This window comes from Hibiscus syriacus, unplaced genomic scaffold (assembly GCF_006381635.1).
Source record: "Hibiscus syriacus cultivar Baekdansim isolate YM2019G1 unplaced genomic scaffold, ASM638163v2 tig00110345_pilon, whole genome shotgun sequence".
Taxonomy (NCBI): Eukaryota; Viridiplantae; Streptophyta; class Magnoliopsida; order Malvales; family Malvaceae; genus Hibiscus; species Hibiscus syriacus.
This window is the reverse complement of record NW_024062696.1, coordinates 8,483-26,481: the sequence shown is the minus strand read 5'-3', so window position 1 is coordinate 26,481 and position 17,999 is coordinate 8,483.

Below are 17,999 nucleotides of genomic sequence, written 5' to 3'. Positions count from 1 at the left end.
GAAGCATGTATTATCATTATGAACTCTGGAGCATGTATCATTCCCCCTCTCCTCAAAAGGATTCGTCATCGAATTTGAAAATCCCAGAGAAAGAGAATTAGATGTGTTGAAAGGAAAACTTGTGAAACATTTTCCAGGATCAATGTGATGTGTCTTTATGTGTTTTAGTTGAGGTTTCTTCTTTGTAGGAATTGATTTCTTGTAGTCTTGAAATCCTCTTTTGCATGCAAGTCTTGTAATTTGATGTTTAGGTTGAAATTCAACATGGTGTCAGCCGCTATTGGCTTTCTGTATGATTGCTTCAGATAATTTCTCCATGGTTTTATTCGTGTGTGGCGAGAATAAATGTTTAAAAACCATGTCAACTAGTTTGTTAAAGTAATCCCTTAAGTCTCCTAAGTGTGGTTCATGAATTAATAATTATCGGGAGGAGATTTGTGGACTGCAGAACTTGTTTAGTTGGAAGGAAACCCATATACAAGGTAAAGCTCATTGAAAGCACTTTTAAAAGTATGAGTATAAATATCAGAAATATCCGAGTTATCATGATATACATCTTTGATATGTTTAATTCTCGGAATAGTAGTATGCTTTTGATAGGTAAGAGTATATCTTTGGGGTAGTGCATCGTCTACTATGTTGTTTTGCTTACCTCGATCTTTTACGCATTTAAAGGAATTGTGTTTAGTATGGATGTTAACCTCAAGATTCTTACCTTGTAAAAAGGAAAATAAATACATTATAATATCATTAAAACGAATAATAAAATACTTACCTTTGGACTCTCATAAATCGTTGTTATGGTATAGTGATTAGGTCTTTCAAGTGGTAACCCGTCAGGAGGGTCACCTATCACTATTCGATAACTCTTGGTGATGGAAGATGGTGTGGGCTAGTCCCGTGTTGCTTTCACTTTTTCATTATTTACATGGATTTCATGTGCGCAAACTATAAAGCCTAAAAACATAAGCTTATCACTACAAAACACACACTTGTCCATGTTAGCGTATAAGTGTTCTCGGTGGAGAACTTCAAGAGCTTCGAGAACATGAATGATATGAGAATTAAGAGAATAATAGTAGATAAGAATATCATCAAGATAGATAATAACATACTTTCATGTGGACTTGTTCAAATCATGTTTTATCATTAAGATGGCGCCACGACTAAGGCTTTCCTAGAAGTACCCTTTTTGTAACAAATCTAACTCTTTGGTTTCTTCGAGATTGTATGTTTGACGAGGTATGATGAAAACCTTAAATTAGATTGGTTTGGTGTTTTTTTCCTCTTTCCGGTGGTAATCCTTTAGGTGGATCACCTAAATTTCTCAAAAATCATGTAAAAATATGAAAACACACTAAGCAAAATCCTTGTTAATGTTAGAAATTAAAACAATTGATTCCCTAAAGAAAACAAGGATGCAAGACTGTTTGTCATTAAGGTTCTCTCTCAATTCTTTTGTGCTCACACATAGATTTTGAGTCACTCTTTTCTTCTCACAGTTAGGTTCACTAGCCTCCAATGGGTCATTATTCTTTTGGCTTTTGTAACTAGTGACCTCTTCTGCTTTTGTCTCTTTCTCAGCTTTTTCTTTTTTTCGCTTTCCCTACATTCTCACAAATTCTCATTTGATATTTCAGGATTTCTTTTGGTGGCATTGTCCTGAGAGTGTAAGGCTTACCGTCTAGGTTCAAAGTGAATTTATTTGTCTTACCATAGTAGGTAACATCATTGTCATATTGCCATAGTCTTCCCAGAAGGATGTGAGAAGCTTGCATTGGAATCTCGACACACCAGATTTCGTTATAATTCTTACCCATCTGTAGTTTGACTATACATTGTTTGGTGACTTTCATCTTGGACTCTTTATTAATCCATTGCGGACAATATGGTTTTGGATGTTGTTGACAAGGTAGGTTGAGTGCCTCTACCAAACTCACCATGTTTGTGCAACTTCCATTATCAATGATTATGGAGTAAGGTTTATCTTATATCAAACATCTGGAATGGAATAAGTTTGTTCTTTGAATATTATCTTCTTCCATATCTTTAATGCTTAAAGACCGACGTATAACCATACAATTAGGTCTGAAAAATTGTCTTGGTTCAAAGATCCTAAAAATCACAACACTCAACGAAACATTTAAAGTAAAATAAAATAAAGAAAATTCAACAAAGCAAGAAACCTCACAAGTCACTCCAAGAAAGTAACACAGCGAGAGGCAAGTTAAGCCGTTATTGTACTCTTTAAAACTCACTTGACCAAGTATTCTTCCACAGTTCGTATCGGAGTTTGATTATTAGCAAAGACGGTAAGAAAACCTAAAAGTTCTAAGAGGCCAAACAAGGGTTAGCCTCCAAGAGAACGAGAATGCACAGAAGGAAAAAAATATGCAAACTATTTAATCATACTAACACAAGGAAGATAATGTTTTAGATAATGTAAAAAAATGGAAAACAAAAGAACCTAAAGCACTAAGAGTCAGAGGGAAAAAAAAGAACCAAACATGAAACCTAGAAAACATTGGGTCAACTTGAGCAACATTTTTTAGAGGGTTACACGTGTCCAAAAAATCTGGAAAAATTCTTGAATGTTGTTCGATGTGTTTAGAAACCGCTTGTAAATTTTCAAAACCGAATACCTTCAGTAGTATCCAATAGACTCTGTTGAAATGAGTCCTCAAATAGTCTTTTTTTCTAGATCGCTTTGTTCGAAGGTGTTATTGATCTAATTTTTTTTAATTTTTTTGTGAATGATCTTAAATAGATGTAGTTTTAATCTGGAAATTTTCACCACGAAATTCATCCTGTTGAATTTTCAAGAAATTCGACAAGATTCTAGACCGAACCTGCCAATGAAACTTGAACGATGTATTTGAAAGCTCTAATGAACTCCAATTGAGGTGAATTTTGGACTGGAGATTAATCTTAATATGTATATGAGATCTGGATAAAATCATCCCTAAATTATTTTGTTTGCTATTTTTGAATTTTTGTGAATTTGTTTGGCTTTTTTTATTATTTTTTTTTGCTTTTTGCTTTTCTTTTTTAATGAAAAAACTAACAACAAGGATTTGAATCTAAATTAAAATTAAACAAAAAAGAACCTGAAACGATGAATCTTTTGCTAACTAGCTCCGTTGGGGTACTTTGGTTATTTTCTGTGCAAGAACAAGCAAGATTGCTTGATTCTTTCCAAGAATCGACCCAAATCTGATACCAATTGATAGATAAGCGGTGACGGGTTAATTAGCGTTGCTCTTGTTGAAGAATCAAACCTAGAAAGTTCTAGACTCAGTGAAGAATAAAAGGGGAATAAATGGGGAAGGTGGCAGCAGTAGCTTAGATTCTTTAGGGTTTCTTTTAGGTGCTGGAATCAAAGAAACAAGATTAGAAAAAGATAAAAAAAATAAAGAAATTGAAAATAAAGTATGATAATAAATAAATCAAAATGTCTCTCTTATGAAGGTGACCAATACAGATGATTGATGGTGTGGATGGATTTGTGAAAAATAGATGGATAAGTGTCCTATTGAACTCTCCTAGTCGCAATGAAAAGGCAAAGTTGATAATGTAGCTCTAATCAACCCTCCTAGTCATGATGAAAAGGCATATTGGAGTGTGAAGATTAATCTCTCTCACAATAACTTGAAAGAACTCCAGGAGAAGAAGCTTCAAAGGCACAAGGCAATCAACTCTTGCAAAAAAAAAAAAAAACTCTCGTTGTATTATTAACAAAAGAAATATATTTTACAAAGTTGAATGAAGCCTTCTTTATATAGGGGATGAGTTCTAAAGGTCCTAAATAACTAATGAATAAAATAATAACAAACTAAACATGTTTTAACTCTAATTCCTAATATAATAATAATAAACTAAGAATAATGTTTTAACCCAACCTTAATTCCTAATAAAATAATAAATATAATCCTAAAAGATAATGCATCATCCTATATTAAATTATATTACAAATGATCAATAAAAAGATTGAAAATTCGTAATATATACAAAATTCCGTATTAATCCTGTATAGGATTTTCTGCATGCAATGTCTTCACTAAAATGGTCATATCTTTAGTTCCCAATATCAGATTGATGCAATTAAAAAACAATTTGAAAGATAAGAGATAAACAGTCGTATATCCAGAATACATGTTGACAAAATAAGATTAGGATCCCATTTAAAAAGCCATCGCAAGTCTTCTTCTGTTCTGTTCTTCTTTTCCAATGCATGGACGAGTGAGTCATTTGAAAGAGTTATTATTTCTTCATTTGATGTGAGCCTTGTGATGCATGTATCAGCGAAGACGCGGCGCTTTTTTCACCTTGTGGGGGAGGAGAATTAACTGAAACTAGGAAAAAGATTAAAGAAGAAATAGAAGAAGATAGAAAGTGTTGTAGAACGACGATAGAAAGGTTGGAAAGAAAAAGGTTGGAGAGAAATGTAGAAAACTTTATTTCATTTATAACATTTTTTAATTCCCTTAACCCTAGCCCTATCACATATAAGTTTTATCATATAATCAGCAAATGGTGGAACAAGTATAATAGACTTGTGCTATTTAAAACCAGGGTTTCAGATTACTCAAAGAGCATGTTATTCTAAGGTGCTGCCATCTCCATTTACTTCAAATAACTAAAATTTAATTTAAACCAAAGCACTCAATCTTTATGGGGGAAAAACAACCAAAGTTTCAGATGACTCAAAGAGTAGGTTATTCTAAGGGGTTGCCATCTCCATTTACTTCAAATAACTAAAAATTAATTTAAACCAAAGCACTCCATCTTTATGTAAAATAAAACAACCAAGGTTTTAGATGACTCAAAGAAAAGGTTACTCTATGGTGCCGCCATCTCTATTTACTTCAAATAACTAAAAATTAATTTAAACCAAAGCACTACATCTTTATGGAAAATAAAACAACCAAGGTTTCAGATGAGTCAAAGAGCAGGTTATTCTAAGGTGATGCCATCTCCATTTACTTCAAATAACTAAAAATTAATTTAAACCAAAACACTCCATCTTTATGGGGGAAAACAACCAAAGTTTCAGATGACACAAAGAGTAGGTTATTCTAAGGTGTTTCCATCTCCATTTACTTCAAATAAAGGAAAATTAATTTAAACCAAAGCACTCCATCTTTATGGAAAATAAAACAACCAAGGTTTCAGATGACTCAAAGAGCAGGTTATTCTAAGGGGTTTCCATCTCCATTTAATTCAAATAACTAAAAATTAATTTAAACCAAAGCACTCCATTTTATGGAAAATAAAACAACCAAGGTTTCAGATGACTCAAAGAGCAGGTTATTCTAAGGTGCCGCCAACTCCATTTGCTTCAAATAACTAAAAATTAATTTAAACCAAAGCACTCTATCTTTATGGAAAATAAAACAACCAAGGGTTGAGATGAGTCAAAGAGCAGGTTATTCTAAGGTGCTGCCATCTCCATTTACTTCAAATAACTAAAATTTAATTTAAACCAAAGCACTCCATCTTTATGGGGGAAAAAAGCAACCAAAGTTTCAGATGACTAAAAGAGCAGGTTATTCTAATGTGCTTCCATCTCCACTTACTTCAAATAACTAAAAAATAACTTAAACCAAAGCACTCCATGTTTATGGAAAATAAAACAACCAAGGTTTCAGATTACTCAAAGAGCATGTTATTCTAAGGGGTTTCCATCTCCATTTACTTCGAAAAACTAAAAATTAATTTAATCCAAAGCACTCCATCTTTATGGAAAATAAAACAACCAAGGTTTGAGATGACTCAAAGAGCAGGTTATTCTAAGGTGCTGCCATCACCATTTACTTCAAATAACTAAAAATTAATTTAAACCAAAGCACTACATCTTTATGGGGGGAAAAACAACCAAAGTTTCAGATGACTCAAAGAGCAGGATATTCTAAGGTGCTGCCATCTCCATTTACTTCAAATAACTAAAATTTAATTTAAACCAAAGCACTCCATCTTTTTGGGGGGAAAACAACCAAAGTTTCAGATGACTCAAAGAGCATGTTATTCTAAGGTGCTGCCATCTCCATTTACTTCAAATTACCAAAAATTAATTTAAACCAAAGCACTCCATCTTTATGGAAAATAAAACAACAAAGGTTTCAGATGAGTCAAAGAGCAGGTTATACCAAGGTGCTTCCATCTCCATTTACTTCAAATAACTAAAATTTAATTTAAACCAAAGCACTCCATCTTTATGGGGGAAAAAACAACCAAAGTTTCAGATGATTAAAAGAGCAGGTTATTCTAAGGTGCTGCCATCTCCATTTACTTCAAATAACTAAAAATTAACTTAAACCAAAGCACTCCAACTTTATGGAAAATAAAACAACCAAGGTTTCAGATGACTCAAAGAGTAGGTTATTCTAAGGGGTTGCCATCTCCATTTACTTCAAATAACTAAAAATTAATTTAAACCAAAGCACTTAATCTTTATGGAAAATAAAACAACCAAGATTTTAGATGACTCAAAGAGAAGGTTATTCTAAGGTGTTCTCATCTCTATTTACTTCAAATAACTAAAAATTAATTTAAACCAAAGCACTACATCTTTATGGAAAATAAAACAACCAAGGTTTCAGATGAGTCAAAGAGCAGTTTATTCTAAGGTGCTGCCATCTCCATTGACTTCAAATAACTAAAAATAGTTTAAACTAAAGCACTCCATCTTTACGGGGAAAAACAACCAAAGTTTCAGATGACTCAAAGAGCAGGTTATTCTAAGGTGCTGCCATCTCCATTTACTTCAAATAACTAAAAATTAATTTAAACCAAAGCACTCCATCTTTATGTAAAATAAAACAACCAAGGTTTTAGATGACTCAAAGAGCAGGTTATTCTAAGGGTTGCCATCTCCATTTACTTCAAATAACTAAAAATTAATTTAAACTGAAGCACTCCATCTTTATGGAAAATAAAACAACCAAGGTTTCAGATGAGTCAAAGAGCAGGTTATTCTAAGGTGTTGCCATCTCCATTTACTTCAAATTACTAAATATTAATTTAAACCAAAGCACTCCATCTTTACGGAAAATAAAACAACCAAGGTTTGAGATGACTCAAAGAGCAGGTTATTCTAAGGTACTGCCATCTCCATTTACTTCAAATAACTAAAAATTAATTTAAACCAAAGCACTCCATCTTTTTGGAGGGAAAAACAACCAAAGTTTCAGATGACTCAAAGAGCATGTTATTCTAAGGTGCTGCCATCTCCATTTACTTCAAATTACTAAAAATTAATTTAAACCAAAGCACTCCATCTTTATGGAAAATAAAACAACAAAGGTTTCAGATGAGTCAAAGAGCAGGTTATTCCAAGGTGCTTCCGTCTCCATTTACTTCAAATAACTAAAATTTAATTTAAACCAAAGCACTCCATCTTTATGGGGGAAAAAACAACCAAAGTTTCAGATGATTAAAAGAGAAGGTTATTCCAAGGTGCTGCCATCTCTATTTACTTCAAATAACTAAAAATTAACTTAAACCAAAGCACTCCAACTTTATGGAAAATAAAACAACCAAGGTTTCAGATGACTCAAAGAGTAGGTTATTCTAAGGGGTTGCCATCTCCATTTACTTCAAATAACTAAAAATTAATTTAAACCAAAGCAGTCAATCTTTATGGAAAATAAAACAACCAAGATTTCAGATGACTCAAAGAGAAGGTTATTATAAGGTGTTGTCATCTCTATTTACTTCAAATAACTAAAAATTAATTTAAACCAAAGCACTACATCTTTATGGAAAATAAAACAACCAAGGTTTCAGATGTGTCAAAGAGCAGTTTATTCTAAGGTGCTGCCATCTCCATTTACTTCAAATAACTAAAAATAGTTTAAACTAAAGCACTCCATCTTTATGGGGAAAAACAACCAAAGTTTCAGATGACTCAAAGAGCAGGTTATTCTAAGGTGCTGCCATCTCCATTTACTTCAAATAACTAAAAATAATTTAAACCAAAGCACTCCATCTTTATGGAAAATAAAACAACCAAGGTTTCAGATGACTCAAAGAGCAGGTTATTCTAAGGGTTGCCATCTCCATTTACTTCAAATAATTAAAAATTAATTTAAACCGAAGCACTCCATCTTTATGGAAAATAAAACAACCAATGTTTCAGATGAGTCAAAGAGCAGGTTATTCTAAGGTGTTGCCATCTCCATTTACTTCAAATTACTAAATATTAATTTAAACAAAAGCACTCCATCTTTATGGAAAATAAAACAACCAAGGTTTCAGATGAATCAAAGAGCAGGTTATTCTAAGGTGCTGCCATCTCCATTTACTTCAAATAACTAAAATTTAATTTAAACCAAAGCACTCCATCTTTATAGGGGAAAAACAAAAAAAGTTTCAGATGACTCAAAGAGCAGGTTATTCTAAGATGTTGCCATCTCCATTTACTTCAAATAACTAAAAATTAATTTAAACCACAGCAATCCATCTTTATGGAAAATAAAACAACCAAGGTTTTAGATGACTCAAAGAGCATGTTATTCTAAGGTGATGTCATCTCCATTTACGTCAAATAACTAAAAATTAATTTAAACCAAAGCACTCCATCTTTATGGAAAATAAAACAACCATGGTTTCAGATGACTCAAAGAGCAGGTTATTCTAAGGTGCTGCCATCTCCATTTACTTCAAATAACTAAAAATTAATTTAAACCAAAGCACACCATCTTTATGGAAAATAAAACAACCAAGGTTTCAGATGACTCAAAGAGCAGCTTATTCTAAGGTGCTGCCATATACATTTACTTCAAATAACTTAAAATTAATTTAAAACAAAGCACTCCATCTTTATGGAAAATAAAACAACCAAGGTTTCAGATGAGTCAAAGAGCAGGTTATTCTAAGGTGTTGCCATCTCCATTTACTTCAAATAACTAAAATTTAATTTAAACCAAAGCACTCCATCTTTATGGGGGGAAAAGCAACCAAAGTTTCAGATGACTGAAAGAGCATGTTATTCTAAGGGGTTGCCATCTCCATTTACTTCGAATAACTAAAAATTAATTTAAACCAAAGCACTCCATCTTTATGGAAAATAAAACAACCAAGGTTTGAGATGACTCAAAGATCAGGTTATTCTAAGGTGATGCCATCTCCATTTACTTCAAATAACTAAAAATTAATTTAAACCAAAGCATTACATCTTTATGGTGGGAAACTACCAAAGTTTCAGATGACTCAAAGAGCAGGTTATTCTAAGGTGCTGCCATCTCCATTTACTTCAAATAACTAAAATTTAATTTAAACCAAAGCACTCCATCTTTTTGGGGGGAAAAACAACCAAAGTTTCAGATGACTCAAAGAGCATGTTATTCTAAGGTGCTGCCATCTCCATTTACTTCAAATTACTAAAAATTAATTTAAACCAAAGCACTCCATCTTTATGGAAAATAAAACAACAAAGGTTTCAGATGAGTCAAAGAGCAGGTTATTCCAAGGTGTTGGCATCTCCATTTACTTCAAATAACTAAAATTTAATTTAAACCAAAGCACTCCATCTTTATGGGGGAAAAACAACCAAAGTTTCAGATGATTAAAAGAGCAGGTTATTCTAAGGTGTTGCCATCTCTATTTACTTCAAATAACTAAAAATTAATTTAAACCAAAGCACTCAATCTTTATGGAAAATAAAACAACCAAGATTTTAGATGACTCAAAGAGAAGGTTATTCTAAGGTGTTGTCATCTCTATTTACTTCAAATAACTAAAAATTAATTTAAACCAAAGCACTACATCTTTATGGAAAATAAAACAACCAAGGTTTCAGATGAGTCAAAGAGCAGTTTATTCTAAGGTGCTGCCATCTCTATTTACTTCAAATAACTAAAAATTAATCTAAACCAAAGCACTACATCTTTATGGAAAATAAAACAACCAAGGTTTCAGATGAGTCAAAGAGCAGTTTATTCTAAGGTGCTGCCATCTCCATTTACTTCAAATAACTAAAAATAGTTTAAACTAAAGCACTCCATCTTTATGGGGAAAAACAACCAAAGTTTCAGATGACTCAAAGAGCAGGTTATTCTAAGGGTTTCCATCTCCATTTACTTCAAATAACTAAAAATTAATTTAAACCGAAGCACTCCATCTTTATGTAAAATAAAACAACCAAGGTTTCAGATGAGTCAAAGAGCAGGTTATTCTAAGGTGTTGCCGTCTCCATTTACTTCAAATTACTAAATATTAATTTAAACCAAAGCACTCCATCTTTATGGAAAATTAAACAACCAAGGTTTCAGATGAATCAAAGAGCAGGTTATTCTAAGGTGCTGCCATCTCCATTTACTTCAAATAACTAAAAATTAATTTAAACCAAAGCACTCTATCTTTATGGAAAATAAAACAACCAAGGTTTCAGATGACTCAAAGAGCAGGTTATTCTAAGGTGCTGCCATCTCCGTTTACTTCAAATAACTAAAAATTAATTTAAACCAAAGCACTCCATCTTTATGGAAAATAAAACAACCAAGGTTTCAGATGACTCAAAGAGTAGGTTATTCTAAGGGGTTGCCATCTCCATTTACTTCAAATAACTAAAAATTAATTTAAACCAAAGCACTCAATCTTTATGGAAAATAAAACAACCAAGATTTCAGATGACTCAAAGAGAAGGTTATTCTAAGATGTTGTCATCTCTATTTACTTCAAATATCTAAAAATTAATTTAAACCAAAGCACTACATCTTTATGGAAAATAAAACAATCAAGGTTTCAGATGAGTCAAAGAGCAGTTTATTCTAAGGTGCTGCCATCTCCATTTACTTCAAATAACTAAAATTTAATTTAAACCAAAGCACTCCATCTTTATGGAAAATAAAACAACCAAGGTTTCAGATGACTCAAAGAGCAGGTTATTCTAAGGGTTTCCATCTCCATTTACTTCAAATAACTAAAAATTAATTTAAACCGAAGCACTCCATCTTTATGTAAAATAAAACAACCAAGGTTTCAGATGAGTCAAAGAGCAGGTTATTCTAAGGTGTTGCCGTCTCCATTTACTTCAAATTACTAAATATTAATTTAAACCAAAGCACTCCATCTTTATGGAAAATTAAACAACCAAGGTTTCAGATGAATCAAAGAGCAGGTTATTCTAAGGTGCTGCCATCTCCATTTACTTCAAATAACTAAAATTTAATTTAAACCAAAGCACTCCATCTTTATGGGGGGAAAAACAAAAAAAGTTTCAGATGACTCAAAGAGAAGGTTATTCTAAGATGTTGCCATTTCCTTTTACTTCAAATAACTAAAAATTAATTTAAACCAAAGCAATCAATCTTTATGGAAAATAAAACAACCAAGGTTTCAGATGACTCAAAGAGCAGGTTATTCTAAGGTGTTGTCATCTCCATTTACTTCAAATAACTAAAAATTAATTTAAACCAAAGAACTCCATCTTTATGGAAAATAAAACAACCATTGTTTCAGATGACTCAAAGAGCAGGTTATTCTAAGGTGCTTCCATCTCCACTTACTTCAAACAACTAAAAAATAACTTAAACGAAAGCACTCCATGTTTATGGAAAATAAAACAACCAAGGTTTCAGATTACTCAAAGTGCATGTTATTCTAAGGGGTTGCCATCTCCATTTACTTCGAATAACTAAAAATTAATTTAAACCAAAGCACTCCATCTTTATGGAAAATAAAACAACCAAGGTTTCAGATGACTCAAAGAGCAGGTTATTCTAAGGTGCTGCCATCTCCGTTTACTTCAAATAACTAAAAATTAATTTAAACCAAAGCACTCCAACTTTATGGAAAATAAAACAACCAAGGTTTCAGATGACTCAAAGAGTAAGTTATTCTAAGGGGTTGCCATCTCCATTTACTTCAAATAACTAAAAATTAATTTAAACCAAAGCACTCAATCTTTATGGAAAATAAAACAACCAAGATTTCAGATGACTCAAAGAGAAGGTTATTCTAAGATGTTGTCATCTCTATTTACTTCAAATATCTAAAAATTAATTTAAACCAAAGCACTACATCTTTATGGAAAATAAAACAACCAAGGTTTCAGATGAGTCAAAGAGCAGTTTATTCTAAGGTGCTGCCATCTCCATTTACTTCAAATAACTAAAATTTAATTTAAACCAAAGCACTCCATCTTTATGGAAAATAAAACAACCAAGGTTTCAGATGACTCAAAGAGCAGGTTATTCTAAGGGTTTCCATCTCCATTTACTTCAAATAACTAAAAATTAATTTAAACCGAAGCACTCCATCTTTATGTAAAATAAAACAACCAAGGTTTCAGATGAGTCAAAGAGCAGGTTATTCTAAGGTGTTGCCATCTCCATTTACTTCAAATTACTAAATATTAATTTAAACCAAAGCACTCCATCTTTATGGAAAATAAAACAACCAAGGTTTCAGATGAATCAAAGAGCAGGTTATTCTAAGGTGCTGCCATCTCCATTTACTTCAAATAACTAAAATTTAATTTAAACCAAAGCACTCCATCTTTATGGGGGGAAAAAAAAAGTTTCAGATGACTCAAAGAGAAGGTTATTCTAAGATGTTGCCATCTCCATTTACTTCAAATAACTAAAAATTAATTTAAACCAAAGCAATCAATCTTTATGGAAAATAAAACAACCAAGGTTTCAGATGACTCAAAGAGCAGGTTATTCTAAGGTGTTGTCATCTCCATTTACTTCAAATAACTAAAAATTAATTTAAACCAAAGAACTCCATCTTTATGGAAAATAAAACAACCATTGTTTCAGATGACTCAAAGAGCAGGTTATTCTAAGGTGCTTCCATCTCCACTTACTTCAAACAACTAAAAAATAACTTAAACGAAAGCACTCCATGTTTATGGAAAATAAAACAACCAAGGTTTCAGATTACTCAAAGTGCATGTTATTCTAAGGGGTTGCCATCTCCATTTACTTCGAATAACTAAAAATTAATTTAAACCAAAGCACTCCATCTTTATGGAAAATAAAACAACCAAGGTTTCAGATGAGTCAAAGAGCAGGTTATTCTAAGGTGTTGCCATCTCCATTTACTTCAAATAACTTAAAATTAATTTAAAACAAAGCACTCCATCTTTATGGAAAATAAAACAACCAAGGTTTCAGATGAGTCAAAGAGCAGGTTATTCTAAGGTGTTGCCATCTCCATTTACTTCATATAACTAAAATTTAATTTAAACCAAAGCACTCCATCTTTATGGGGGGAAAAGCAACCAAAGTTTCAGATGACTGAAAGAGCATGTTATTCTAAGGGGTTGCCATCTCCATTTACTTCGAATAACTAAAAATTAATTTAAACCAAAGCACTCCATCTTTATGGAAAATAAAACAACCAAGGTTTGAGATGACTCAAAGATCAGGTTATTCTAAGGTGATGCCATCTCCATTTACTTCAAATAACTAAAAATTAATTTAAACCAAAGCATTACATCTTTATGGTGGGAAACTACCAAAGTTTCAGATGACTCAAAGAGCAGGTTATTCTAAGGTGCTGCCATCTCCATTTACTTCAAATAACTAAAATTTAATTTAAACCAAAGCACTCCATCTTTTTGGGGGGAAAAACAACCAAAGTTTCAGATGACTCAAAGAGCATGTTATTCTAAGGTGCTCCCATCTCCATTTACTTCAAATTACTAAAAATTAATTTAAACCAAAGCACTCCATCTTTATGGAAAATAAAACAACAAAGGTTTCAGATGAGTCAAAGAGCAGGTTATTCCAAGGTGTTGCCATCTCCATTTACTTCAAATAACTAAAATTTAATTTAAACCAAAGCACTCCATCTTTATGGGGAAAAACAACCAAAGTTTCAGATGATTAAAAGAGCAGGTTATTCTAAGGTGCTGCCATCTCCATTTACTTCAAATAACTAAAAATTAATTTAAACCAAAGCACTCAATCTTTATGGAAAATAAAACAACCAAGATTTTAGATGACTCAAAGAGAAGGTTATTCTAAGGTGTTGTCATCTCTATTTACTTCAAATAACTAAAAATTAATTTAAACCAAAGCACTACATCTTTATGGAAAATAAAACAACCAAGGTTTCAGATGAGTCAAAGAGCAGTTTATTCTAAGGTGCTGCCATCTCCATTTACTTCAAATAACTAAAAATAGTTTAAACTAAAGCACTCCATCTTTATGGGGAAAAACAACCAAAGTTTCAGATGACTCAAAGAGCAGGTTATTCTAAGGTGTTGCCATCTCCATTTACTTCAAATAACTAAAAATTAATTTAAACAAAAGCACTCCATCTTTATGGAAAATAAAACAACCAAGGTTTCAGATGAGTCAAAGAGCAGGTTATTCTAAGGTGTTGCCATCTCCATTTACTTCAAATTACTAAATATTAATTTAAACCAAAGCACTCCATCTTTATGGAAAATAAAACAACCAAGGTTTTAGATGAATCAAAGAGCAGGTTATTCTAAGGTGCTGCCATCTACATTTACTTCAAATAACTAAAAATAGTTTAAACTAAAGCACTCCATCTTTATGGGAAAAACAACCAAGTTTCAGATGACTCAAAGAGCAGGTTAATCTAAGGTGCTGCCATCTCCATTTACTTCAAATAACTAAAAATTAATTTAAACCAAAGCACTCCATCTTTATGGAAAATAAAACAAAAGGTTTCAGATGACTCAAAGAGCAGGTTATTCTAAGGTGCTGCCATCTCTTTACTTCAAATAACTAAAAATTAATTTAAACCAAAGCACTCCTTTATGGAAAATAAAACAACCAAGGTTTCAGATGACTCAAAGAGTAGGTTATTCTAAGGGTTGCCATCTCCATTTACTTCAAATAACTAAAAATTAATTTAAACCAAAGCACTCATCTTTATGGAAAATAAAACAACCAAGTTTCAGATGACTCAAAGAGCAGGTTATTCTAAGGTGTTGTCATCTCCATTTACTTCAAATAACTAAAAATTAATTTAAACCAAAGCACTCTTTATGGAAAATAAAACAACCAAGGTTTCAGATGATCAAAGAGCAGTTTATTCTAAGGTGCTACCATCTCCATTTACTTCAAATAACTAAAAATATTTAAAACTAAAGCACTCCATCTTTATGGGAAAAACAACCAAAGTTTCAGATGACTCAAAGAGCAGTTATTCTAAGGTGTGCCATCTCCATTTACTTCAAATAACTAAAAATTAATTTAAACCAAAGCACTCCATCTTTATGGAAAATAAAACAACCAAGGTTTCAGATGACTCAAAGAGCGGTTATTCTAAGGTTGCCATCTCCATTTATTTCAAATAACTAAAAATTAATTTAAACCGAAGCACTCTATCTTTATGGAAAATAAAACAACCAAGGTTTCAGATGAGTCAAAGAGCAGGTTATTCTAAGGTGTTTCCATCTCCATTTACTTCAAATTACTAAATATTAATTTAAACCAAAGCACTCCATCTTTATGGAAAATAAAACAACCAAGGTTTCAAATGAATCAAAGAGCAGGTTATTCTAAGGTGCTGCCATCTCCATTTACTTCAAATAACTAAAATAAGTTTAAACTAAAGCACTCCATCTTTATGGGAAAAACAACCAAAGTTTCAGATTACTCAAAGAGCAGGTTATTCTAAGGTGCTGCCATCTCCATTTACTTCAAATAACTAAAAATTAATTTAAACCAAAGCACTCCATCTTTATGGAAAATAAAACAACCAAGGTTTCAGATGACTCAAAGAGCAGGTTATTCTAAGGTGCTACCATCTCCGTTTACTTCAAATAAATAAAAATTAATTTAAACCAAAGCACACCATCTTTAAGGAAAATAAAACAACCAAGGTTTCAGATGACTCAAAGAGTAGGTTATTCTAAGGGGTTGCCATCTCCATTTACTTCAAATAACTAAAAATTAATTTAAACCAAAGCATCATCTTTATGGAAAATAAAACAACCAAGTTTCAGATGACTCAAAGAGAAGGTTATTCTAAGGTGTTGTCATCTCTATTTACTTCAATACTAAAAATTAATTTAAACAAAGCACTCCATCTTTAGGAAAATAAAACAACCAAGGTTTCAGATGAATCAAATAGCAGGTTTCTAAGGTGCTGCCATCTCCATTTACTTCAAATAACTAAAATATTTAAACAAAGCCTCCATCTTTATGGAAAAACAACCAAAGTTTCAGATGACTCAAAGAGCAGGTTATTCTATGATGTTGCCATCTCCATTTACTTCAAATAACTAAAAATTAATTTAAACCAAAGCAATCCATCTTTATGGAAAATAAAACAACCAAGGTTTCAGATGACTCAAAGAGCAGGTTATTCTAAGGTACTGTTATCTCCATTTACTTCAAATAACTAAAAATTAATTTAAACCGAAGCACTCCATCTTTATGTAAAATAAAACAACCAAGGTTTCAGATGAGTCAAAGAGCAGGTTATTCTAAAGTGTTGCCATCTCCATTTACTTCAAATACTAAATTAATTTAAACCAAAGCACTCCATCTTTATGGAAAATAAAACAACCAAGGTTTCAGATGAATCAAAGAGCAGGTTATTCTAAGGTGCTGCCATCTCCATTTACTTCAAATAACTAAAATTAATTAAACCAAAGCACTCCATCTTTATGGAAAAACAAGTTTCAGATGACTCAAAGAGCAGGTTATTCTAAGATGTTGCCATCTCCATTTACTTCAAATAACTAAAAATTAATTTAAACCAAAGCAATCCATCTTTATGGAAAATAAAACAACCAAGGTTTCAGATGACTCAAAGAGCAGGTTATTCTAAGGTGTGTCATCTCATTTACTTCAAATAACTAAAAATTAATTTAAACCAAAGCACTACATCTTTATGGAAAATAAAACAACCAAGGTTTCAGATGAGTCAAAGAGCAGGTTATTCTAAGGTGTTGCCATCTCCATTTACTTCAAATAACTAAAATAGTTTAAACTAAAGCACTCCATCTTTATGGAAAACAACCAAAGTTTCAGATGACTCAAAGAGCAGGTTATTCTAGGTGTTGCCATCTCCATTTACTTCAAATAACTAAAATTAATTTAAACCAAGCAATCCATCTTTATGGAAAATAAAACAACCAAGGTTTCAGATGACTCAAAGAGCAGGTTATTCTAAGGTGCTGTCATCTCCATTTACTTCAAATAACTAAAAATTAATTTAAACCGAAGCACTCCATCTTTATGAAAATAAACAACCAAGGTTTCAGATGAGTCAAAGAGCAGGTTATTCTAAGGTGTTGCCATCTCCATTTACTTCAAATACTAAAATTAATTTAAACCAAAGCACTCCATCTTTATGGAAAATAAAACAACCAAGGTTTCAGATGAATCAAAGAGCAGGTTTTCTAAGGTGCTGCCATCTCCATTTACTTCAAATAACTAAAATTAATTTAAACCAAAGCACTCCATCTTATGGGAAAAAAAAAAAAGTTTCAGATGACTCAAAGAGCAGGTTATTCTAAGTGTTGCCATCTCCATTTACTTCAAATAACTAAAAATTAATTTAAACCAAAGCACTCCATCTTTATGGAAAATAAACACCAAGGTTTCAGATGACTCAAAGAGGTTATTCTAAGGTGCTGTCATCTCCATTTACTTCAAATAACTAAAATTAATTTAAACCAAAGCACTCCATCTTTATGGAAAAAAAAACACCATGGTTTTAGATGACTCAAAGAGCAGGTTTTCTAAGGTGCTGCCATCTCCGTTACTTCAAATAACTAAAAATTAATTTAAACCAAAGCACACCATCTTTATGGAAAATAAAAACCAAGGTTTCAGATGACTCAAAGAGCATTATTCTAAGGTGCTGCCATCTCCATTTACTTCAAATAACTAAAATTAATTTAAAACAAAGCACTCCATCTTTATGGAAAATAAAACAACCAAGGTTTCAGATGAGTCAAAGAGCAGGTTATTCTAAGTGTGCCATCTCCATTTACTTCAAATAACTAAAATTTAATTTAAACCAAAGCACTCCATCTTTATGGGGGAAAAGCAACCAAA